Source organism: Bufo gargarizans, chromosome 3 (assembly GCF_014858855.1).
Source record: "Bufo gargarizans isolate SCDJY-AF-19 chromosome 3, ASM1485885v1, whole genome shotgun sequence".
In the NCBI taxonomy this organism is placed as follows: domain Eukaryota; kingdom Metazoa; phylum Chordata; class Amphibia; order Anura; family Bufonidae; genus Bufo; species Bufo gargarizans.
Window position 1 is genome coordinate 316,465,145 of NC_058082.1, and position 26,902 is coordinate 316,492,046.

A 26,902-nucleotide genomic window follows, 5' to 3' on the forward strand; every position below is an offset into this window, starting at 1 on the left:
TCATCCAAGGGAGTGGGCTCACTCACAATTTTGCCCAAAAACACAGCCATGAATAAAAAATGGTACCAAAACACCCTCCAACAGCAACTTCTTCCAACAATCCAACAACAGTTTGGTGAAGAACAATGCATTTTCCAGCACGATGGAGCACCGTGGCATAAGGCAAAAGTGATAACTAAGTGGCTCGGGGACCAAAACGTTGACATTTTGGGTCCATGGCAAGGAAACTCCCCAGATCTTAATTCCATTGAGAACTTATGGTCAATCCTCAAGAGGCAGGTGGACAAAGAAAAACCCATTAATTCTGACAAACTCAAAGAAGTGATTATGAAAGAATGGGTTGCTATCAGTCAGGAATTGGCCCAGAAGTTGATTGAGAGCATGCCCAGTCGAATTGCAGAGGTCCTGAAAAAGAAGGGCCAACACTGCAAATACTGACTCTTTGCATAAATGTCATGCAATTGTCGATAAAAGCCTTTGAAACGTATGAAGTGTGTTGTAATTATATTTCACTACATCACAGAAACAACTGAAACAAAGATCTAAAAGCAGTTTAGCAGCCAACTTTGTGAAAACTAATATTTGTGTCATTCTCAAAACTTTTGGCCACGACTGTAATATTATTATGGAGAACAAAGAGAATTACATTGTGGACTAGATCGCTCACTCCTCCTCTCAGTTACAGAAGGATAATGTTGAAGTCACCTCTGAGTCTGATACCGCACCTTGGAGCCAGGGGTCACAGCATTCAAGCCGCTGCCATGAAAAACATTGAACCTGTGGTAAATGCAGACGTTCAGTTCAACAATAAAAAAGACCATAGGTGCCAGACACCATAGGTGTTTTTGACTTTTTTACACTAAAAAGTGGTGAAGGGAGATTAAAAGTCCTCCTCTGCGTGTTGAGAACGTTAGCTCCTTTTCATGCCTTCCTTGTTAAAGGGATTGTCTGGTTTAGGCAAAAAAGCAAGCAACAACAGAAAAAAAGACTACAATAAAGAAGCAAAAAGTGCTTATCTAGCGGATACAACTGCTCTGGTTCTCTTGTCGGTGCTCTGTTTACATGAGTGCAGTAGTCATGTTTCAGAGCAGAGGGTAGGAGTGGTAGTGGCTCTGGCTGTTGCAGTCAAGCACAGTGGCTTTCCTTACACAGCACACCCTTGCTTCCTCCAGGGTACAATCATGATGGTTGTCAGGGTTCCCATGATGTTCCCATGATGTTGAGTGTTTGTATGGGTGCAAGGCTGGGCATATAGAGCGCAACGCCTGGTGTATGGCACATGAGTTTATAACCAGCTCACATGACGTAGAATGATTGTATCTCTTTACTGCAGTGCAAAATAGGAGTTTGTAGTACATCCAACAATAGCAAAACACAGTTTCAACTGTATACAGTGCAATTCTTCCCAGATAACGATGCATGGATTTAGGCAAGGCAAGGAGTTATGGTCCTCTTCCCTCTCTATCTGTCTCAGGTTTATTCCTGTAGAATCTTTGGTGGGCAATAATATTCTTGCAATAATTACTGTAATGTCCACTAAGGGATAAAGGGTTTTAGAGATAAGCCTGGCCAGATCAAGTCCAGGTGTGAAGGGTGTCTTAATAGTGTCCCTCACTGCAGTAAATACTTAACAGCTTTTGGTAGCAGGTTACCTTACTCCCATGCTCAGTCATGCAGACTCTAGGTTCTCTAGTTATCTCCTTTGCCTTACTCCTTCTCTCTTTCTATAGATCATTCCGAGATCATTGAGTCTCTGTAGCTTTTTGGGCCTAAGAGGAAGGAGCACAAGTCACAGCTTTCTCTCTTTTTCACACTCTAGTCTAAACTAATGTAAGGTTAGGGTGGGTCCAGCCCACACCTAACCTTGTGCAATGGTGGATCTAGGATTATTAACCCCGACTGTGCCATACATATTTATGCTAGGTACAATACATAACAGTTTATTACATAACAAACCAATTGCAGATACCCGGTGTTCAACAATCGTTGCAGCCAGCCATGGAATCAGAGGTGCACTGAAGAGGTCAGTGATTTTCAGCAATGATATGCTATCAATGTGATGTCACGCTACAGCCAGGTAAACAAAGCCTGGTGAGGGGAACGGGAGAATTTACTGTGATTCTGCTAGCTAAGTACAACTCACTTTCCCCAGTGTTGTCTCTTTTCTAACTGAAACTGGACAACCCATTTAGGAATTATTTAAAATGGCCACCAGCAACTCATGTACATAGGGCTGGTTACATCTAGCTACAGAGCTGCATGTGCTGGTATCTGCCTTCTGTGCTGAGCATTCATTTAAGGTTATTCATTCATGAGTATCTCACATAGCATCACATCATTACTAACTATTATAGAGCAGGAAGTTGCTCTACAGTAGTGATTATAGTGATGAGCTGAACAGGTGGGTATGGATTTCAACACAGGTACTGCTAGCTGGTAGGCAAATAAATAAAAATCCTGGACATCGACTTTAAGCAACTCTCGGTAATTCAGGAATACATTATATACATCTAGTCATTTGATGCTAGGGAAATTTCTTTGGATTTAAAGTATATTAACAAAGCTTTAAAGGGGTTCTCCAGCTTTTTACCAAATTTTAGCTCTCCACCAGACCTGTGGAAGGAAGGTCGGTTCCAGCACCTTTGGTCCACTGCTATAGTCACCGTCATCTGGTCCCTACTTGTAAACTTCTGGCAAGGACAGGTGTCATGTGCCTCATCAATGATGCTTTAACCCGATGAGTGGTGTCAATTGGGCAATCAGTGGCACATTTACACAGAGCAATTATCAGGAACAATTATTCATACAAATGTTTGTTTATAATAATCAACCCGTGTTAAAGGCTCTATGGGCACCTTATAAACAACTGCACTCTACATATGAGGTCATTAATTAAAGCTGGATGTATTATAAGGAGCATGAAAACCTTATAGACACATTTGTCAAAAAACATCACAAACTAGACTCTAGATACTCAACTGACTAAAGGGAACTCAGTATTGCATATACTACTGGGCATTTACCGTTAGTCACTGAGATAGTGTGTACAGTATGTACCTGCAGTATGTTAATGCACTTACATTACCCCCTAAAGAGTTTACCATATTCATACTGTACAATCCAGATGATTTTATCACAACAAATGAAAATGAAAAAAATATAACCCAAACTGCCTTCTTTATATTTTCTAGTTGTCTCTCGATATGCTCACTCATGTTTCCATATCAACTCTCTCAGGTTACAATGTTTCAATTTTCCATATTTTTGAATTGGTAAAATAACTACACAATGGGAAAAACAGCAGCACTATGCAGCAGCACATTTCTGTCGTATCCTTTTATACCACTTCATCCATGTGTGAATAGCCCAGTGGGTGTTTTCAGTAGATATCATGACTATGGGCCACTGCATTGTCTATTCTTTCTTGTCACCTACAGAAGGTTCCCATCAGTAGACAAAAAGCAAAGAGGTTCAGGTCGACAGATGTCTCTGCATTCAAACAGTTAAATAAAACTCAAGCTGGTGGCTTTAAGACACAAAAAGCCACTGAATGAGGATGAAAAACGGGGTCATGAGTTAAAAATTGTCAGGATGTGAAGGGTTATGAGGGAATGTTTGAAACTGACACATTTATGTGTGTAAATTGACATCGGGTCAGTGTTTCATGAGTTTTGCATTTCATAGAGAGACACAATCGAAAACTTTTTCTGACATTTTAAAGTATAGGCACTCGCCCCTAATGTATAGTGACAAATAGTCTCATAGACTCATGTGCAAAAAATGATCAATTCATTGTGAGATATTTTCTAAAAATAATATGCGCATATAGGACCCAGGATGAGAAATATTAAGGAATTATCTTGATGACATGTGTGGTTCTTCCTAAACCCAAGAATCTTTTTTGGTTGGGGGCTACCAGTCTTACGAGTCCATTGCTACCCTACACACAGAAATTATATTTACACATTTTAAAGTAGAAAAATAAATAAGCCACAGAGTTTTACCAAAATCAAAAGACTTTATTTTTCCTACTGATACATGCATACACCTTGCCTGAAGGTTGATTTTCTTCTGCAAGGAAAGGACAATTTTTCAGTTTCCGAGCATTCATTTTAATGGATCCCTATGTATTCTATGTGCGTAAAAGCTTTGTGCAAAGCCTCTTTAAAAAAATAACTGAAGAGTTGCCCCTTGGGAAAACAAATTGTGCTGTGATTCCAGAGGAAGGCTGATGAAAGATTTTGCATTTCATTTAAAATAATAGAAAAATAGCTACTTCCAATTACACTGAACAATACCATCATTACGTGAATGCTGCCATTGTGAATGAAGGTTGTACAAGAAATCAGACTTTTATTTTAGATTCCAATCAGCGGCCTAAGATCTCCTATCAGTGATTGCAAAGGGTATTACAGGGGCAATGAAAAGGGTTGTTTTTGTCTATACAAAAGTGCAGCTGTTTAAAAAAAAAAAAAAAACATTCTCTGAAATAAGCTATTATTTTGCCTTCTGACAGTTTTTTGTAGTAATTATTCAGCAACTTTTTGTAAACTGCTAAGCATAATAAATGTGGAAAATAGTTTACTAAGCACTATTTTAAAATTAAAGAATCAGAATAAAAAAAAAATTATTAAATAAATTTCAGTGCCAAGTGATACAATATGATTTGCCTAGTTCTAATAAATGAACCATTACAAATCTATCATTTGAAAATAACCTACTGTTTGAATTAGGTTTTTAAAAATTCACAATATTAATTGGTTCTGGGACAACCATTGTATGTTTAAACCATTGAGACAGGAGTCCATAAATTTATGGAAAGCTAGTGATCGGTTCCAAAGTCTAAAAATGTAATCCCAAAAAAAGAAAAAAAAATTAGGAATAGTAATCAGATCACTAATACAGATAAAGCAAGGCTTTATGTATAATAGTCAGGAATAGATGCTGGAAGCTGTAAATCACTTTCTATGATCTGGACTGGAGTTTTTTCCTGGTCTTGTATAGTACACATACAGTACAGACCAAAAGTTTGGACACACCTTCTCATTCAAAGAGTTTTCTTTATTTTCATGACTATGAAATTTGTAGATTCACATTGAAGGCATCAAAACTATGAATTAACACATGTGGAATTATATACATAACAAAAAAGTGTGAAACAACTGAAAATATGTCATATTCTAGGTTCTTCAAAGTAGCCACCTTTTGCTTTGATTACTGCTTTGCACACTCTTGGCATTCTCTTGAACTGTATGTACCAGAAAAATAGCTGCCCCTCACCTAATGTCCAAAGGGGCAACTCATCTGGCACAGATAGAGTGTGGTACAGCAGAGGAGCTACTAAAAAGCCTATACAGGTGTTTTACCAGTGAAATGGATCTGAGTCTGAGTCATTGTATGTTGATTCTAGCTTCAACTTACGATGGCCCAGGAAAGACTCTTGTAAGTTGAAAATATTGTATCCAGAGCTCATTGTATCTTGTATTTATGTATATGTATACAGTATGATGATGATCTGTGACCCGGACAGGAAGCAATTAAAATTATCAGCTGTGGCAGCAAAGAGTCAAAGATCATCTTCTCTGTTAACCTGCAGCATGCCTGTAAGTATGTAACTCTGTGTGTGTATATACTGTATATACATGTCTGTCTATAGACATGTCTGTGTATGCGCTGTATATATGTCTGTGCATATACTGTATATTAATACATATACTGCATATATATATATCTGTCTACATACATGTTTCTGTATATCCTGTATATACTGTATGTCTATATATACATGTCTGTGTATATACTACATATCCATGTCTGTGTATATGCTGTATATATTTCTGTAAATACATTTCTGTGTATTGTAGGAAGGCGCAAGGGTCCGTCGTTGACAGAAGGTATGTCTCACCAAGGTTCCTGGCTTCGGTAAAGTAAGAGGCGGTATTTTCAAGTGTCAGCAGCAGCTAGTGCTGGTTGACACGTTGCTATTTTAGTATGGCTGTAAGCTGATCCGGGCCGGCTCTTACTGGGAGTAGCCAAAGTGCTGGGTGGGTGGCTGCTCCCCACGCTCCAGGCCGGGCCTTTACTGGCCTATATCAAACCCAGCCAGAAGTCTCAGCTGGTGTGGATTACTCTTCTCTGACAGTGGAACGTCAGAGAAGGGATCAGAAAACTTGTGCCGTGCAAAAGGTGAAGATTTTTGTTCTGTGGACTTTTCATGGGGTGAACAAACACCTATACTGCAAAACGGCACTTTTTGTTTTTCCTTATGTGTGAATAAAACTCTGAACTGTTTAAGTTAAAGACTTCGTGGTTGCCTCTATACTACGTCCGCTAGCCGGTCTACCAGAGCAAATCCCCACAGTATATACATGTTTGTGTATATACATATCTGTGTATAAACATGTCTGTTTATACAATGTATATAAGTCTGTGTATATACTGTACATGTCTGTGTATAAATGTGTATATACACGTCTGTCTATGTGTGTATAAATGGGTGATGGTCAGGGGCAAATGAAAGGAGGGGGCCCAAATTGGTTAAAACAGCCCACTTATGATGTACTTAAGCCACCCCTGATAGATAGATAGATAGATAGATATAGATAGATACATAGATAGATAGTGTGACACAGTGAAGGTCTGTTAGTAGATGGGAGGAATTTTCCTCCCAGTATATGCTGCAGAGACTGATTGCAGCAAGGTGAGGTCAAGCAACAGGTCGGATTTAACACTAAAGACAGCTAGAGTGAGGGATAGAGTTGTCTGTGTTAAAGTATGAGGCTTGTGCCTGGATGAATGCTTGAAACCTGTTTGGGGAAGACAGGTCGACTAAATCCTGGGCTTAAACTTTGGTGTGGACCTGTTTGCAAAGTGTGAACACACGCCTGGACTGGGACTCTTTATGCAGGACCTGCAGCATGGTGTGAATGAATGGCAGGACTTTCAACTAAGATGAAATTGTTTGCTGAGCTGTTAAAACGGCTTGTGTGAATAAAGCACTGCAGTTTGAGCAAGAACTGTTTTTGTGCCTCTGTTCTGTGTCCGCTCATCCTGCCTTCCAGAGCGAATCCCCACGATAGATAGATAGATAGATAGATAGATAGATAGATCAAATTACAATATTACAGATGAGCAAATCGATTCTAAACTAATTGGATTCATTATGAATATCACAAAAATTCAGCTACAAAACAAATCCAAACTTTTTTTATTTTGGATGAATCGCATAAAAACGATGACTAGCAGCATTTTATTGAGAGTATTGGCAGGGAAATCCATTAGAGAGGAAGATAGTGGAGAATCACATGACACTGAAAATGTCTTAAAAAAAGGAAGGTTACAAAAAAAAAAATACATAGGCCTCATAATTTGCGGGTCAGATTGTGGGTAGTAGCAGCACCAGTCATCTGCCAGTAGATGCAATAGGCCACAGATCTCCCTGGATTCCGAAAAGTGCCCCATTCTTACTATAGACAAAGAGGATGGGATTGTAGACTGAATGGCTTACTCCTACTCTCAGTCACAGCAGGATGATTTGAACATCACCCCTGAGCAGGGGAGCACCCAGGAATTTTGTCTAGGGGGGGTCCTGGTGGGAAAAATGCTGCCGCAAAAAAAAAAGGACACGCCCATTATCATAAGCCACTCCCATATTTACTAGGCCACTCCCACATGGCCATACAGCTGAAATTAGAAATTGTTCTTACAGCAGGATTAACAGAACAACATGTTACGTATTTTATGGCTAGACACTGTCATGTTCTTGACTGGGCATCTCCTCTTTGTGTATTATTCTTGCTGTAATAATTTTTTCTTGGGGGGGACCCCTTTAGAGCTTTAACAATACAAAGTGAGGTAACCTGGAAGGTCATGTAGTCAGTCACTCAGTACTCTGCTTCTTTTACTTACCAGGGCATCTCCTTTATGTAATACATCAGAGGACAGAGAGTAGATTTACTTGACTAGTCGCTGCCAGAAGATGGTGCCGCATCCAGGCTACTATATGGGTGCAGAGCAGATACGGGGGTCTGGAGGTGTCACATCATATACTATAGGGGTGCAGAGCAGATACCGGAGTCAGGAGGAGTCACATCATATACTATAGGGGTGCAGAGCAGATACCGGAGTCAGGAGGAGTCACATCATATACTATAGGGGTGCAGAGCAGATACTGGGGTCTGGAGGTATCACATCATATCCTATAGGGGTGCAGAGCAGATACTGCAGTCGTCACATCATATACTATAGGGGTGCAGAGCAGATACTGGAGTCGTCACATCATATACTATAGGGGTGCAGAGCAGATACTGGAGTCGTCACATCATATACTATAGGGGTGCAGAGCAGATACTGCAGTCGTCACATCATATACTATAGGGGTGCAGAGAAGATACTGCAGTCGTCACATCATATACTATAGGGGTGCAGAGAAGATACTGCAGTCGTCACATCATATACTATAGGGGTGCCGAGCAGATGGAGGTGTCACATCATATCCTATAGGGATGCAGAGCAGATACTGGGGTCTGGAGGTGTCACAGTCACATCATATACTGTAGGGGTGCAGAGGCTCTGCACCCCTACAGTATATGATACCTCCAGACGCCATTATCTGCTCTGCACCCCTAAGGACACCTCCAAACCCCAGTATCTGCTCCTGCACCCCTATAGACACCAGTATCTGCTCCTGCACCCTTACATTATATAATGATGTGACACCTCCAGTATCTTCTCTGCACCCCTATAGACACCTCCAGACTCCAGTATGATATCTGCTCTGCACCTCTTCACCGTCCCCTATCCTATAGACACCCCCAGACAGTATCTGCTCCTCCTGCATCCTTACATTATATGATGTGAATCATGTGACACATGTGATACATGATAGTATCTGCCCTGCACCCCTATAGACACCTCCAAACTCCAGTATCTGCTCTGCAGGAGCAGGTGTCACGTGTCAGACAGCAGTAGCACTATACTCCTCATAAACTAAGGTGCAGAGAGCAGATACTGGAGTGGGGTCTGAAGTCTAGGCTCTAGCCATGGCCCCCATGAATGATCCACCACCTCCCTGAGTCGCTCTTAATGAATATTAATTGAATCTTACGGCGGAACGGTTACGGCGATGGCGAGAAATCGTGAGGGTGGCCGCGGTGCCTCAGCCTGCCTGCACTGACTGGAAGATGGCGCCGGTAACAGAGCTTCCGGCGGTGGGTAGGACTCGGAGACGGCGGGAAGGAGAAGGCGGGAAGGAGGAGGTGGGAAGATGGAGGCGGGAAGGAGGAGGCGGGAAGGAGGAGGCGGGGAGGAGCCAGCAAGCAGCAGGAGAAAGCCGGTAGGCGGTGCCAGGCTGAGCTGAGACGAGCCTGGGGGAGGAGGGGAAATGAGTATAATGCTGCCGCCTGCCAGGATGGAAATCAGGCTAAGCAGCAAAACGGGAACTTATATAACGTATATTTATATAATAGTCAAAAAATAATAAAAAAATTAAAATGGACATATAGCCTAGGGGGGGTCCAGACCCGCTGGACCCCCCTGTAGGTGCGCCACTGCCCCTGAGTCTGACACTATGCCTTGGAGCCAGGGGTCAGAACATTTTGCCTGATTCTCCTCCTTGCATCTCCAGAGAAGCCTTTTAGTTGTGCCCTCTCTGCCATCACTGTCCCACCTAATGTGGTGCCTTCTTTTTTCCTAAGAAGAGACAAAACCCCATGTGACTTGAATTGGAAGGGGCCCAAAGAGCCCACAATGAAATATCACATTCTGATAAAAGTGGCGTGGAGGATGGAGATGATAGCGATGATTGTGTGTTAGACAGGACCTGGGAGCTGGATCAGAGTGGTGAGGAGGAAGTAACATCAGAGGAGGAGGGTGGTGGCAGTGGTAGCAATATAGAGCAGAGGCAAAGTACAGTCATAACCTCCCAAGAACTGCCAGATCTGCTTCTAATTTTTTTCAGCTCGGAAACTGGTGATGCCACTAAAACTTTGGGCACAGGTTCAAAACGTACCAGACCTAAACCAAACTTGGTTGCTGCTAGCTCTGTGTAGAGTGTGTATCTCTTGTATGGCAATTTTTCTCCACAGTGCTGAAAGACAAAAGCATTGCCATGTGTGAGATCTGCAGGATTAAAATAAGCCGTGGGCATTCAAACACCAACATAGACACCATGGCTCTATTGCAGAAAGTGAAGTGGCATCACCCTATCCAGTAGAAAATAGAAAAGAGAAGTGACTGCAAGCTATTGAAACAAGAGTGTTCACCTTCTTCCAGTCTCTATTGTGGCAACCAGTGCCCTTGTCATCATCATCATCAGTTACTGTTTCTCCCACACAGATTACTCCTTCTCTTCCTCCTATTCTGCTCCATTGCCAGTCATTGATAATGGAACATATAGCCAGAAAACAACTCTACACACCCTGCAATCTGCTCATGCCCAAGCTCAACTCCCTCCTGGCCAAGTTGCCAGCGATGCAGTTGCTACCGTACCACTTAGTGGACTCTGCTGCCTTTAGAGAGCTGATGGTGTGCACCCAGCCTCATAGGAAGATAACTAACCAGCATTATTTCTCAAATAAAACAACCCTGCTTTGTATTGTTCTGTCTTTCACAGCCCACTGGGTCAATCTTTTTCAAGGTTAGGCAAGACCACCGCCAGAAGGTCAGGTCCTATTGACACCTCTATGTTTGTGTTTGTCTGGTTCCCACACCAAGTGCTCATCCACTTCCTCCATGGACATCCTCTCGTCTCCAAAAGCAGCAAGACAAGGCGTTTCTCTCACTCCCCAATCCTCCTCTTATCATATGTTTAAAGTGAAGCATCAGACTTCATATACAATTCAGCCATATAACATTTTGAATATTTGTTGTTAGATGAGAAGGGTACTACTCACGCTTCAGAAGACCTCATGGTACTTTCTTTACTTTATTTTTCACAATTAAAAAGTGTTACATGGCTCTCAGGCCCACTTGTTTGCTGAGTTGTAAACCACATATTCAAATGCAACGTTTCGGGGGTCACGCCCCCTTACTCATGCGTGAAGATCAGGTGTAACCAACAGCCTTAAATATTTTAGGGCATGGGTGTAGTCTGTCTCGAATTTCAATTCGTATCGAAAAACATTTGTTTGGTTACAAGTTGACATTTCACCAAAAAACTTTTAAATTACAGATGTCGTTCAACCCTTTTGGTTTTAATGTTTCCACTTTTGTAATCCATCTAGTTTCATGCTGCAGCAATTTATTCTTATTATTTTCTGGAGTAAATCCAGGTTTAATATATTCTAGTATTGCCCATAAAAGAGAAAACCGCAAACGCACTGCTATGTGAACAACCAAAAGTGCTTATTCTATATTTGCTAAAAACTACTTTCGATTTGACAATTCCTATTACTTGCAGGTGCGGGGGACTTCGATGGGGTTCTCCGCAGCACCAAATTTTGCTAATATTTTCATGACCATGTTTGAAGAAAATTATATTTTCAGTACAGGAAAATTATCTGCCACTACCACATGGTTACATTATGTGTACAATATTTTCCTTCTATGGAGAGATACTGTACAATCCCTATTAATATTTATTGAATATCTCAATTCATGTCATGAAACTATTACATTTCAACTACACTACCATCCTACTACAATACAATTCCTTGATGTAGAAATCATAAAAGAAGAAACAGGAGGTTTTAACACCATATTGTACTCCAAACCTACCGATCGAAACAATCTATTGCTTTACACTTGCCACCATGCCCCATATATTTTAAAAGGTATACCAAAAAGTTAGCTAATATGAGCTAAACGTATAACTAAAACAAATCAAGATTATATAAAACAAGAAAAAGCCATATCTAAAAAATTTCTAGACCGAGGATACCCCAAAAATATTATCGATACAGCAGAAAAAGAAATTGAACATATTCCAAGAGATACCTTATTTATCAGGAAAAATAAAAAAAAAAGCAAATGAATGCCCAGTATATATAGGCGCCTACGACTGTCATGCGACTTTAATTTAAAAAACTATTAATAAATACTGTGATATCTTGCAACATGATAAAAAATGTGGAAACCTTTTTAAATCAAAATCTAACTTTGCCTACCGAAAAAGGGCGAACAATAGGTAATAGATTAATTAAGGGAGATGTAAAAATACAAAAAAAAGGATCGACCATCTTTTTAGAAACACAAAAAAGAGGCACGTTCCCATGCTTGTCATGTATGAACTGCAACCAAATTATAAAGGGAGAGTTCATCAATCATCCCAGGGAAGGATATAGAATTCCTATGCGCCACTATACTACATGCATGACCAAAAATGTTATCTATGGTCTGAGATGCCATTGTAGCATGTGGTATATAGGACAAACTAAAAGTGAAATATGGACAAGACTCATAGAACACAAATCCAACATAAAAAGATATGTGGAATCCACTGAAACTATATAAATACCAAGACACTACATTGTTGCAACATTGTTATGAAAGGAAACATAAATGGAATGAAAAAAAATGGGCGATACTAGAATATATTAAACCTGGATTTACTCCAGAAAATAATAAGAATAAATTGCTGCAGCATGACACTAGATGGATTACAAAAATGGAAACATTAAAACCAAAAGGGTTGAATGACATCTGTAATTTTAAAGTATTTTTGTGAAATGTCAATTTGTAACCAAATGAATGTTTTTAGATACGAATTGAAATTCGAGACTACGCCCATGCCCTAGAATATTTAAGGCTGTTGGTTACACCTGATCTTCACGCATGAGTAAGGGGGTGTGACCCCCGAAACGTCGCGCTTGAATATGTGGTTTACAACTCGGCGAACTCTGAACAAGTAGGCCTGAGAGCCATGTAACACTTTTTAATTGCGAAGAATAAAGTAAAGAAAGTACCATGGGGTCTTCTAAAGCGTGAGTAGTATCCTTCTCATCTAACAACAAATATTCAAAATGTTATATGGCTGAATTGTATATGAAGTCTGAGTATCTGAGTCAAAGTGAGACTCTAAGTCAGCCAGAAGTGGAAAACACATGGGAGTACCCTGATTGATTATAAAGTGAAGTATCACCATGCCGTGTTAGAGCTTATCAGCCTGGGTGACAGTAACCACACAGCCAATCACTTGATAAAGTGCATCAAGCAGCAAGCATCAGGCTGGCTATCTCAATTAAAACTCCAACTGGGCAAGGTGGTCAGCGAAAATTGCAGGAACATTGTGGCTATGCAGCATTAGGGGTCAATAACACGTCACAGAGCTGTGAGATGGGGAAACAGCTCTCCTTGTCTGAACACTGTGCAGATTAAATTAAATTATCTGCACTGACATTCTGCTGTTTGGCCACAAGATGCTGCTGTTTTCTAAACACAGCTACAGACTGTACTGTATATATGTCCATATTCATGAGAGGTGGGGTTACACAGAGCCTGGAGAGGAAGAGAAAGATAGCAGCCATCTTAGAGGGAGCTGAGACTGAGGAACTGTGTGAGAAGAGGATCCAACAGCGTCCAGGTGTAGCTCAGTGACCAGAGCAGCAGCTAAGTGAAGCTGATTGTGTCCAAGACCCTGATTCTGTCCAGAGGAACGAGGATTGCTTCCAGGAATGCTGATAAGAGCTGAGGAGCAAAGCTACATACACTGCAGTACAGCATGCTTTTGGAGAAGCATTTGTTCAGTTCCGAGTCACCAGCGGAGGCAGAGCAGACTTGGGTTGGTAAGATCGTGCACGCACCTCATTACAGTGTTGGCACCTAGACCAGGCCTGTAGTTAGTTAGTTAGGGTCTCTGTGTCAAAAAATCACAGAAAAAAAAAACTAAGATAAAAACATCCTGTACGGTATGATAAATAGATATGTGGCTGTCCCTGGCCACATTCACGAAAAAAAATCACAGAAAAAAAGATAATAATGCACTAAAAAAATAGATGCAAGCATTAAATATGGACCAAGCCCTCACTCTGATGTAATAAAATCTGAGACTCTTAGCCAATATATTTTGATCAAAACACATCTTGTGCCCACCTACCCAGCACCAAGGTGGTCTCAGGTCAGGCAGGTCGTACGCTAAACCTACCTAAGTCTTCCTAGCTTCCTATCAAACAGACCGCCTTGGTTGGGTGGTACAAATAGGTGTGCTTACTCCTCCTCTAATTGGTTGCTTGATGCACATAGAGGTGATTAGGAGCAGCACACCATATGTGCGGAGTCTGCACTCCTGAACATAGAAGCCCAATAGCTTAGGTAGATTTAGTGAAGTGCGGTTAAAATGGGTAACCTGACCCCTGAGCTGCAGGCAGAGGTTGTGTTGGGGGCTCTAGAGGGTGACGTCAGACGGACAGTGATGGTAAGGTCCAAACCCGAGAGAGACACCCTAGAGAAAATAATCTCTCTGCTGGAGAGAGCACAGGGGGGGGGGCATACTAAAGTATTGCAGTGGCGGAGCCACTTCTTCAATCGATCACAGTGAGAGGGCGAGACCCTGATGCAGTACTCTAATGCCCTACAGGAGACATTAAATGAAATACAGCGGCAAGACCCAGAGGCCATGGGAGCCTTCCAGGAGGTGGGCCTGCTACTACGAGACCAGTCCAGGCAATGACATTATATAGCGTCTACCTAGCCACCATGGAGAGAGAGGAAGAGCACATGCCTGTGACAGTGAGATTAGTGAGCAGCACCCATGCTATAGGACGTTGGTCTGCACCTGAAGATTCTTTGAAGGATGTGGTCCAGGCCCTGCAGACAGAATTGAGAGAACTTTGGCTGAAGGTGTCCCAGATGAAGGCCGGATCACCCCGGCCTCCAGAAATGACCCCAGCGCCCCACGCCACTCCAGCCAGGATAACTCAGGTGCGGGGGCTTGTCAAAAGAGGGCCCCTCTGCTGGGCTTGTCGACTGTATGGCTATATGGCCAGAGAGTGCCCAGAACAGATGAATTCTGAGCCAACGTTAAACTTCTGATAGCCGCAGTAGCTGGGCGTCCTGCGGCGGTACACCAGAAGCTAAGCCCTATGCGTAAGGAACACGACCTGTATGCCAGCAGTCCTGTTATGGAAGCCAAGTTGGAAGCCCAGAAGGTATGCTGCGTAGTTGATACAGGGTCAGAGTGCACCCTTATGCCTCTGGAGTTTTTTGAAAGACACTTTGGACATATGATGGAGCCGGAATACGGGAGCGTCATCAGGCTGACCGCTGCCAATAACAGAGAGATGAACGTCTGAGGGATACTCTGGAAGCGGGTTTGACTGGGCAAGATGTCGGCAGGAAGAGGGTCGTGCTGGTTGACCATTCGTCGCGGAGAGTGATGGACGTGAAGTTAGGTATGAATGTGCTGAGAGACCTAGACCATCAACTCTATGCCAAAGAAGGGCCAAAGTATTGGCAAAGCGTAACCACACATCGGCTAACCCAGAAGGTTGTGTAGAAGATGGTGAGGACTGGAGCTGTAGTCTGCAAAAGAGCAACATGTCCGGTCGGCACATTGGACACGTGAAGGTGCCGCGGAGGACCCCGGTGAAGATCTCACCTTGACAAGAACAAATATTGATGCTGTTGGTGGGGACTGGACGACAATTGAATCAACTGGAGGTCCTGATCGAGCCCGCTTACCAAGAGGAAACGCAGACTCACCCACTGGTAGCACGGGCCCTCGCTATTCTGAAGGATGGATGTGTGCGTCTATGCTGCCTCAATTTTGAAGACTGCAAGTTAACCGTTCCTGATAATACCTTGCTGGCCAAAGTTTATGTGTCTGAAGGGGATATCCCTCGATGAAGGAGCTTCACGCTACTGCCAGATAGGAGATCAGCCTGGACCTATGCTGTAGAGGTCCACCAAAGGGAGACCCCGACAGCGGAGTGGAACGGTCGAGTGATCATAGCTCGGATGGGGGTGGACTGCAAGACCCTGACTTCAGGACAACAGAAGTTGCTGGGAGACACCCTTTGGGAATTTAGGAGGCATTCTCGAGACATGATGAGGACTTCGGGTGTGCTTTTGCCATCGAACAGGAAATCCCTGCAGGCAATGCTGCACTGATCAGGGAACATAACTGACAAATCCCACCTAAAATGTACCAGGAGGTGAAGGATATGGTGGCCAGCTGTCACTGTGGGAAGTGGGGGGAAACCCCCACCGTACAATGTGGAGCAGACGGGGTAGCAACTAGGAAAAGGGAGCTGGTCACCTCCTATAGCATCCCTAATCCTCGCCCTTACTTCTCACCGTATTAGCGAACCTGGATGGTAGGACGGCTCATACTCAGGAAACCTAGGACCCTGAGTCGCCCTGATAATCCCTCAAATAAAGAAAGGGCTGAGACAACCTGTTTATCCCAGACACGGATGAACAGGAGTCTCCACCGGCCTAGCTGCAAGGAAAGAGACAAGCAGTGCACAGCTACTGAATTGGACGGTAAAAGCCCAAGAACAACTCGAACTTACCTGCCGCGGCAACAACGACAACCAGACCCCCATGCAGACAGGATGCATGGCGGCCCCCAGCAGACCTGCACCCTGACTTGTGGTTCCTGCTCTGGGGAACCCTGAGACCCCTTTCCAGAGGCACACCACACAGGGAACATGTCTAGCAAACATGCTAAACTACAGACACCAACAGACCAGACATGTAAGAACCACTAGACAAGACAACAACCACCCATACATAAACATCACCAAACATATGCAAGGGTAGCAAAGGAAGGGTAGACAACGAGATGACATAGATGACATCGGGGAGACATTGATGTCCCACTAGGTGGCCCTCAATGACTGGGCAGATAAAACACCCAGGACAAGAGCATAGCTCCAGCACAAACAAAAGCTGATGTACAACTAACTCCAGCCTGGAAGCCACAGGTAAGATAAACACCAAGTGGCCACACCAAGCCAGGCAGTTAACCCCTCCAGCACCAGACAGGGGAGATACCAGGAGAAGGGGAGCAAAGCCCATACATGCTGCGACAACAAGGCGTTGCCCCTGGCAACCAGCATGTACAGCTAATGTGTCACGGCGCACAACAAAGACCGTGACACCAGCATGTTAAAAAATTTGTTGATCCAGGAGAGTCAAAGTCCTTGGGCTGCTCCAGTAGTCTTGGTGTGGAAGAAAAATGGGAGTCTCTGGTTCTACGTGGATTATCGGAAGCTGAATGCCCAGACCGTCCGTGATGCCTACCCCCTTCCGCATATTGAGGAGTCATTGTCTGCCCTGAGTCATGTGAAGTTCTTCTCGACTCTTGACCTGGCCAGTGGGTATTGGCAGGTACCGGTGGCCAAGAAGGACAACGCAAAGACGGCCGTCATCCTAACTATGGGACTCTACGAGTTCAACCGGATGCCCTTTGGCCTGTCCAATGCCCCGGGAACACTCCAGCAGTTGATGGAGTGGAGCACTGTCTGGGGTATCTCAACTTTGAGCCGGTATTGATATACCTGGATGACATAGTAGTGTTTGGGAGTAGGCTCAAGATCAAGCCCAAGAAGTGCCAATTGTTTAGACAGCAGATAGAGTATCTGGAACATTTGGTCACCCAGGAGAGGGTAAAGCTGGCCCCTAGCAAGGCGGAGGCCGTCCAGAAGTGGCCCCAGCTGCGTACACTATGAGAGGTGTGGTATTCATGGAAACGGCTGGCTACTACAGGAGGTTTATACCCAAATTTGTTCATTTGGTGGGCCCGTTAAATGAGTTATCAAGGGGCACTGTGGGGGCCCCAAAGAATCGTCCTATTGAGTGGTGACCCCAGCGACAAGAGGTCTTTGAAGCAGTGAAGGAGGTGCTGACCAGTGCCCCGATTCTGGCTTATACACAGTTCGACACCCCATTCCTGCTGTACACTGACTGAAGTCAAAATGGTCTGGGTGAGAGAGTCATTGCCTATGGCAGCAGGTCTCTGAGGGAGTCAGAGCGCAACCCTGACAACTATAGCTTCTTTAAATTGAAATAACTGGCACTGGTGTGGGCCATGACAGAAAGGTTTGCGGAGTACCTGACAGGTTCAGAGGTGACCGTGATGACAGACAACAACCTGTTAGCACATCTGGAGAACGCCAAGCTCGATGCGCTTGAGCGGAGGTGGTTGGCTCTCCTTTCTAAGTACCAATACCACATTAAGTTCCGGTCAGGAAGTGAAAATGTCGATACACTCTCCCGAGTCCCTGTAGGGTTGTCGACTCCTGACCATGGTCAATTACCCATGTTCCAGGACGTGGCACATTTAATTGGGGTGGCGTCCAGGATGCCCATAGTGCTGGGAAAGACGTTGGCTGATTGGGAGAGAGTCCATAATAGCTGCCTCGACCTGTGGAAAGTGAAAGAATGGGTACGGACCAAGATCTGTCCTCGGCCAGAAGAGCGGACCCGTCTGACTCCAGAGGGCCAAAAGTTGTTGAGGCAGTGGTATAAGCTAACTGTTACTCAGGGCCTCCTGTGTCAGACCATATACTTACAGTCAGAGCTGCAGTACCAGCAACAGATTGTCATCCCATGTCATTGGAACCGGAGGCCACCCGGGAAGCCCATGAGAGGGGTACCCATTTTGGGAGTGACAAAACATTCAAGTGGCTCCATAAGCTGTTATCCTGTCCAGATCTGGGAGACATGGTGGCTGAGGAATGTCTTAAGTGTCGACCCTGCGGGCTGAGTAAGAGTACTGAACAGCAGGCTCCTGTCCAGGCCATCCAGACCTCAGCGCCCCTATAGCTTCTTATGATCGATTGTGTACAGATTGGGTACTCTACCTCAGGACACTCATACTGTCTAGTCATAACAGATCATTTCACAAAGTATGCAGTGGCTGTACCCACCAGAGACCAGACGGCAGAGTCGGCCGCTGAATCGGTCTGCAAACACTTTATACAGGTGTTCGGGTGTCAGGGGGCATGTTTTCAGTGTATCTAATGAATGAGCTGTACCAACTGTATGGGATCGAGCCACCCCTTATCACCCCCAGGGAAATGGGGTGTGCGAGCGGTTCAACTGCACCTTGCTCCAGATGCTGCGGACTCTGGAGGACAGCCAAACGGCTTGTTGGCCAAGTACCTACCTGAACTGATATGGGCCTATAACAAAAGGGTACACAGTATCATCGGATACTCCCCACATATGCTCATGTTTGGGAGAGCAGGACGGTAAATTGAAGACCTCCACATGCCTGATCTAATGGAGCCACCACCGAGAAGCACCACTGCATAGGTGCAAGAGCGCCGCCCTCGTAAGAGATCGATCCACAAGGTTGTGAGGGAGTGCCTAGGACAAGTGGTACACCCTAACCGAAGACCAGTGCAATGGGATGGGAATGCCCTGGGTGATGGAGTCACGGTCAAAGCCAAACAGCTGTCTGGGAACTTGGCTAAGCAGTGGGAAGCAGTCCCATAGCTGGTGAAGAGGAGGGTAGACCCTGCCAGCCCAGTCTATGAGGCAGAGCCAATAGGGACTAGGGGGCCCTCGCAAAACTTGCACCGTAACATATTGAGGGGGTGTAATTTTTATGATGCCTCCTCCTGCTCAGAGTACAGAGGAAATCCCCTTAGAGGAGGAGGAATGGTGGGTTTTCCCTGCCCCGATACCCAAAGAGGCTCCAGCGGTGGCAAGTTTGCCACCCAGTGAAAGTGTTGAGTAGTCAGCAGCTCCTCTCTCATTGGATGTGCCTGACGTTCCCAGTAATTCTGATCCTATCACTCTGCGAAGGTCAAGCAGGCCCAATGCTGGTGTGCCCCCACAGCGCTATGCCCAGGATGAGTTTGAATGGGGAGGGTTGCCATGGACTTTAACCTCTAGTGGGGTGGCATGTGAGATGGAGAAACAGCTCTCTGTCTGAACACAGCTTGTGTAGATTGAATTAAATGATCTGGACTGACATTCTTCTGTTTGGCCACAAGATGCCGCTGTTTCCTAAACACAGCTACAGACTGTATTTATGTCCATATTCATGAGAGGTGGGGTTACACAGAGCCTGGAGAGGAAGAGAATGAGAGCAGCCATCTTAGAGGGAGCTAAAACTGAGGAACTGTGCGAGCAGAGGATCCAACAGTATCCAGGTGTAGGAGCATATCTCAGTAACCAGAGCGGCAGCTAAGTGAAGCTGATTGTGTCCAAGACCCTGATCCTGTCCAAAAGAAAGAGGATTGCTTCCAGGAACGATGATGAGAGCTGAGGAGCAAAGCTACATACACTGCGGCACTGCATGCTTGTTGGAGAGGCATTTTTTCAGTTCCGAGTCACCAGCAGGCAGTGCAGACCCGGGTCGGTAATATTGTGTGTGCACCTCGTTACAGTGTTGACGCCTAGAGACTGACACCAGGCCTAGTTAGTTAGTTAGGGTGTGTGTCAGGCCGCAAGTGTTGCTATTGTTCATTGCAAGGACTCCATAACTGAAACTGACATTTCACACTGGAGAGCTGATAAACTTCTTACAAACTCAAGTCAGGCTGGCTTTTGCTCAGAAGGAATACTCAGGCACGAGCTAGAGGACCAGTTATGGGAGGGGGAATTCTGTAGAGCTTTTCAAGTTAGTAAGCTGTTGTGATGCACCGGAGGTTAGCCCACACCACACACCCATACAGTTATTCTTGTTTTTTAGGGTAATAATAAGTAAGGTGTGGCAGTTTCATCATGCCTGCCAGTTGGTAAATTACTCTGCTTGCCTCCTACAACCATCGGAGGGTGCCGTGCTGTGCAGCACAAGAGTCTCAGCCTTCAGGCTGGGTGTAGGTAAATGTATTGCATGTTCCCAGCATCTGTGGTTGTGTTCATTATTACGTTTAAGTAAATTTCAGTTTTGGCAAAAGCTGGTGGTGGAGTTGTTTTCCTCGTTCATGACTTCACTGTATCCTGGGGAGCCCACCCCGGTACATGGCTTACATAGCATGCCCACAATACTCTCTTATTGAAGTCAACAGCTGTTTTGCACTTAGTTTTACTATGACCAAGAACATACTGTAAAGTAAATCTCTAGAACTGCTGTCATATTGTCTCAGACAACATAGTTGCTGCAAAGCTTGTAAATGAACTAGAATGAAAAATATTCAAACAAAAAATAATCTGAAGCATGGTTTAGTACAGATTTTTATTTAGTAAAATACAAACCGGATTCCAAAAAAGTTGGGACACTAAACAAATTGTGAATAAAAACTGAATGCAATGATGTGGAGATGGCTAATGTCAATATTTTATTTGTAATAGAACGTAGATGACAGATCAAACGTTTAATCCGAGTAAATGTATCATTTTAAAGGAAAAATACGTTGATTCAAATTTTCACGGTGTCAACAAATCCCCAAAAAGTTGGGACAAGTAGCAATAAGAGGCTGGAAAAAGTAAATTTGAGCATAATGAAGAGCTGGAAGACCAATTAACACTAATTAGGTCAATTGGCAACACGATTGGGTATAAAAAGAGCTTCTCAGAGTGGCAGTGTCTCTCAGAAGCCAAGATGGGTAGAGGATCACCAATTCCCACAATGTTGCGCAGAAAGATAGTGGAGCAATATCAGAAAGGTGTTACCCAGCGAAAAATTGCAAAGGCTTTGCATCTATCATCATCAACTGTGCATAACATCATCCGAAGATTCAGAGAATCTGGAACAATCTCTGTGCGTAAGGGTCAAGGCCGTAAAACCATACTGGATGCCCGTGATCTCCGGGCCCTTAAACGACACTGCACCACAAACAGGAATGCTACTGTAAAGGAAATCACAGAATGGGCTCAGGAATACTTCCAGAAACCATTGTCAGTGAACACAATCCACCGTGCCATCCACCGTTGCCAGCTGAAATTCTACAGTGCAAAGAAGAAGCCATTTCTAAGCAAGATCCACAAGCTCAGGCGTTTTCACTGGGCCAGGGATCATTTAAAATGGAGTGTGGCAAAATGGAAGACTGTTCTGTGGTCAGACGAGTCATGATTCAAAGTTCTTTTTGGAAATCTGGGACGCCATGTCATCCGGACCAAAGAGGACAAGGACAACCCAAGTTGTTATCAACGCTCAGTTCAGAAGCCTGCATCTCTGATGGTATGGGGTTGCATGAGTGCGTGTGGCATGGGCAGCTTGCATGTCTGGAAAGGCACCATCAATGCAGAAAAATGTATTCAGGTTCTAGAACAACATATGCTCCCATCCAGACGTCATCTCTTTCAGGGAAGACCCTGCATTTTTCAACAAGATAATGCCAGACCACATTCTGCATCAATCACAACATCATGGCTGCGTAGGAGAAGGATACGGGTACTGAAATGGTCAGTCTGCAGTCCAGATCTTTCACCTATAGAGAACATTTGGTGCATCATAAAGAGGAAGGTGCAACAAAGAAGGCCCAAGACGGTTGAACAGTTAGAGGCCTGTATTAGACAAGAATGGGAGAGCATTCCTATTTCTAAACTTGAGAAACTGGTCTCCTCGGTCCCCAGACGTCTGTTGAGTGTTGTAAGAAGAAGGGGAGATGCCACACGGTGGTGAAAATGGCCTTGTCCCAACTTTTTGGGGATTTGTTGACACCATGAAATTCTGATTCAACATATTTTCCCCTTAAAATGGTACATTTTCTCAGTTTAAACTTTTGTTCCGTGATTTATGTTCTATTCTGAATAAAATATTAGAAGTTGGCACCTCCACATCATTGCATTCAGTTTTTATTCACGATTTGTATAGTGTCCCAACTTTTTGGGAATCCGGTTTGTAAATTAAGGGGTTTTGGTCTGGAGTCTGTGTATAGGGGCAGTGCATCTTTATTTAGGATATGTTTTGTGTGGTTTTGTGTACTTTTGTGAGCTAAATGTCAAAGATTAGAGGTATGTCATATATGAATGGGTGGAGCACAAGGAAACTTATAATGGAGTCTGTTAGGGTTCCATTGTGGCGTCTTTCATATTGATGGGAAAAATAGCACTGCATCTAATCTGACAGAACTGTCAATGAAGACTCCAAAAAGAGTCTCTAATGGCAATGTGCACAGAACCTTAATTTGTAACTTATCGCTTTCTTGGTGTATACTTGGTTGGAATTTTTAGTCACTAGAAGGTACTGGGTTTAAGAAGGCTGAGAAACACTAAAATAGGCAATCCCTTTATTTACCCTCAAGTGTAAACTTCTCTGCACCTCTCTGCACAAAAATCATCACTTAGAGAGCTGGTATTACTTAGTAGATATGGGTGGGGCATCGACTTAGCGTATTTACGGCAGTTACACCTCTACATTACTGATCATGAAAACATCTTTGGTGTAGACAAGCTGAAATTACCGTATGTCTTACCATAGACTACACATAGGTTCTGCTCCCTATTACTCTTACTCACATACTATACATTTACAAGAACATTTGCTATTAGCTGCTTCAGCATCCCTGTTTGTGTCAGTCTAGTTTTCTCCCTGCATCTCCCTCCTCTTCCCCTCTTCAAAGATTTCCATGGTAACTTGTAATCTCATCCTTCAATAGCTAAGAGTTGGTCTCACTTAGAATTATCAGAAAATTCTCTGATAAGATATATTACACATTTTCTTATATTCACCTGTAGAGATGGCCTTGCGGTTCGCCCAGCGGTCGTTTCACGGCGAACGTTTCACATTCGTAATTTTCCGAACATGCGAACATATGGCGATGTCTGCTGGCGCCATATTCCTTTGCATTGCCCCGAACTTTCACCCATGACACATCCATCAGGTGGGACAGGACAGCCAATTGAGATGTTTCAGTACATGGACACACCCCCACCCTATAACAGAACCCGATCTGGCAGCCATTTTACATTCTGTGTTTTGCCAGTGTAGGGAGAGGTTGCTTTGTGGAGCAGGGACAGGCTGTTAGAGACACCAAACACTAGCTAATAGGGCCACAAAAGGCCTTTTTAAGGACTGGTATAGGTGTTCTATCAATAGGTGTGATATACTGAGGGGTGTGATATACTTATAATATACTTTCTAACATAGAAAGTACATTATAGTGAATTTGCATTGTGAAGCAGTTGTGTGTGGTTCTGCTGCAATACCGCAGCTATATAGAGGGGCAAGTGCTATTGGAACAACTATTTGCAATGGGTGGGATATACCTGTTGCCCCCAAAAAACTGATTGAGGGGTGTGATATACCTGCTTCCACAAAATACTAATTGATGGCTGCGATATACCTGTTGCCCCAAATAAACAGGGTGGTGCGATATAACTGTTGTGGCAAAAATAAAATTGAGGGGTTTGATATACCTGCTTCCACAAAATACTGATTACGGGTTTGATATACCTGCTGTGACGAATACCAGACCTCGTGCCCGCTTGACGTCCCCTACTTCGAGCTCAAGAGGCACGGGATGGTCACAGGTTACCAAACCATGACGTTACGCAGGTAAGGTCATCTTGGTACAGTTTACACAGACACCTCCTGTCCACGAAGGCACAGAGAGGCAACCGGCTGAGAGAGCCTTTTCACTGCTGCAGTGAAACAGCGCCTTCTCAGCCCAGGTAATCTGCCACCAGCTTCTCGTTTGATATAAGCTCGGTCCTCTAACAGGATTATATGGAGTGAGAAACCAACCCACGGTAGCTTTTAGCTAGGCCAAAACACGGGCATGGGGATTCATGATCGAGATACAAGATAGCGCAAGATTAAATTATATATTTAATCGCCTTAAGGGCACACAAGATGCCAGAATATACACAGAGAATATATACAGTGGTCTGAGGCCACAGATACAGGTGATATAAGTGCAACAGGGTTAAGCAGAGCAAAAGTCAGTTACCGTTTAGATGAAAGTTCCTTTGGGTTATGAGGGTGGAATAGTTCTTGGCTGCAGTCACGTGGGGGCAGTGATGTCAGCTGGTTCTCGGTCTCTCCAAACATATTGGCACGATGAGACCCCCTTCAGAAAAGACACCCGCTGGCTTGTATGGGCTTATGACCTGTAGCCGGCCGCTCCCCTCCCCGCCTCTGGTAAGGGTCCACCCCTCCTTCTCTGGTGCTGGCAGCAAATGACCCATAAAACCCCTTAATGCTCATAGCCCCAGACCAGAATATCGCAGGAAGATGGTTCCGGACCCAATTGATCCGCCTGGATTCCGGCTACAACTAGAGTCCAAATATGATGCCGCTATGCCTGGCTGGTTGAGGTGTGACTTTATCCACCCTGGGGCCTCCTTGAAGCCTGGACCCCTGGTGATTTCTCCCTTGCTAGCTGACAGCAGATAGCTGGGGGATGAAAACATATTTTTGATGTACACTGACTGTGTACATGCCAAAAGGTGAACCAAATGACAATCAAGGCTGCCAGTAAATGATAATCCATATTCCTCACACCTGCTTTCACAAAATACTGATTGAGGCCTGCGATATACCTGCTTACACAAAATACTGATTAAGGGGTTTGATATACCTTTTTCCATCAAATATTGATTGAGGCCTGCGATATACCTGCTTCCACAAAATATTGATTAAGGAATTTGATATACCTGTTTCCACCAAATATTAATTAAAGGGACACTGACAGGCCCAATTAGCATATTTAGTTATATATACGTCAGTACAGGTCTTATAAAGTCTATTAAAATGATCTAAGTATCCCCCCTGTCCACCTTATAAATACCGAAATATAAAGTTATATAACCTGCTTGTCCGGTCACCAATCTGCCCAAGGGGCGGCGTTTCATCACAAAATGCGCCCAGCCAGCCGCTCCCAACTGCCGTTCTGAAGCCCCGCCCAGCTCATCAATATTCACTTCGCTGGGCGGCGGCTACAACTCTCCGGACTCAAGTGCTGCAGCCTCTGCTTTATGCGCATGCGCCGGGCACTTGAGTCGGGAGAGTTGTAGCCGCCGCCCAGCGAATTGATGGGCGGCACCTGAATATCGCTTCTGGAAGCTAGGATCACATTGGGCGCCGGCCCGCGTCCACTTCCTGTAGGTGGAACGCAGGCGTGGAGCGCACAGGCTTACGGTCCGCCTATTCCTTGCTACTGCCCATGCGCCTGACTCAGCAGTGGAACGCATCGACAGAATATGCGTTTCACACAGTTCTTCTCCGCTGTACATGGTAAATGCATATAGCGGAGGGTCTGAAACTGTACCAGCGCTGGGATCCTAAAAATGAGTACTTCCTCCCTGTGGTCATGAGGGATTGACAAACATAAGGGACAGGGAATCACTCTATTTACAATTCCATAGCTTTCCATAGCTGGGCGACGGCTACAACTCTCCGGACTCAAGTGCTGCAGCCTCTGCTGTCGGGAGAGTTGTAGCCACCGCCCAGCGAAGTGAATATTGATGAGCTGGGCGGGGCTTCAGAACGGCAGTTGGGAACGGCTGGCTGGGCGCATTTTGTGATGAAACGCCGCCCCTTGGGCAGATTGGTGACCGGACAAGTAGGTTATATAACTTTATATTTCGGTATTTATAAGGTGGACAGGGGGGATACTTAGATCATTTTAATAGACTTTATAAGACCTGTACTGACGTATATATACCTAAATATGCTAATTGGGCCTGTCAGTGTCCCTTTAAGGCCTGTGATATACCCGCTTCCACAAAATACTTATTAAGGGGATTGATATAACCGATTGCCACCAAATATTGATTGAGGCCTGCAAGATACCTGCTTCCACAAAATACTGATTAAGGGGTTTGATATACCTGCTTCCACAAAATACTAATTGAGGCCTGCGATATACCTGTTTACAAAAAAATACTGATTAAAGGGTTCAATATACCTGTTTCCACCAAATATTGATTGAGGCCTACGATATACCTGTTTTCACAAAATACCGATTAAGGGGTTCGATATACATGTTTCCACCAAATATTGATTGAGGCATGCGATATACCTGCTTCCACAAATACTGCTCTTCTCTAGGGACTTAGGCACAGGGTCATTTTGAAAATGACAGGCAGAAGAAGAGGCAGGCCATTCCGCAGGGGTGGTAGG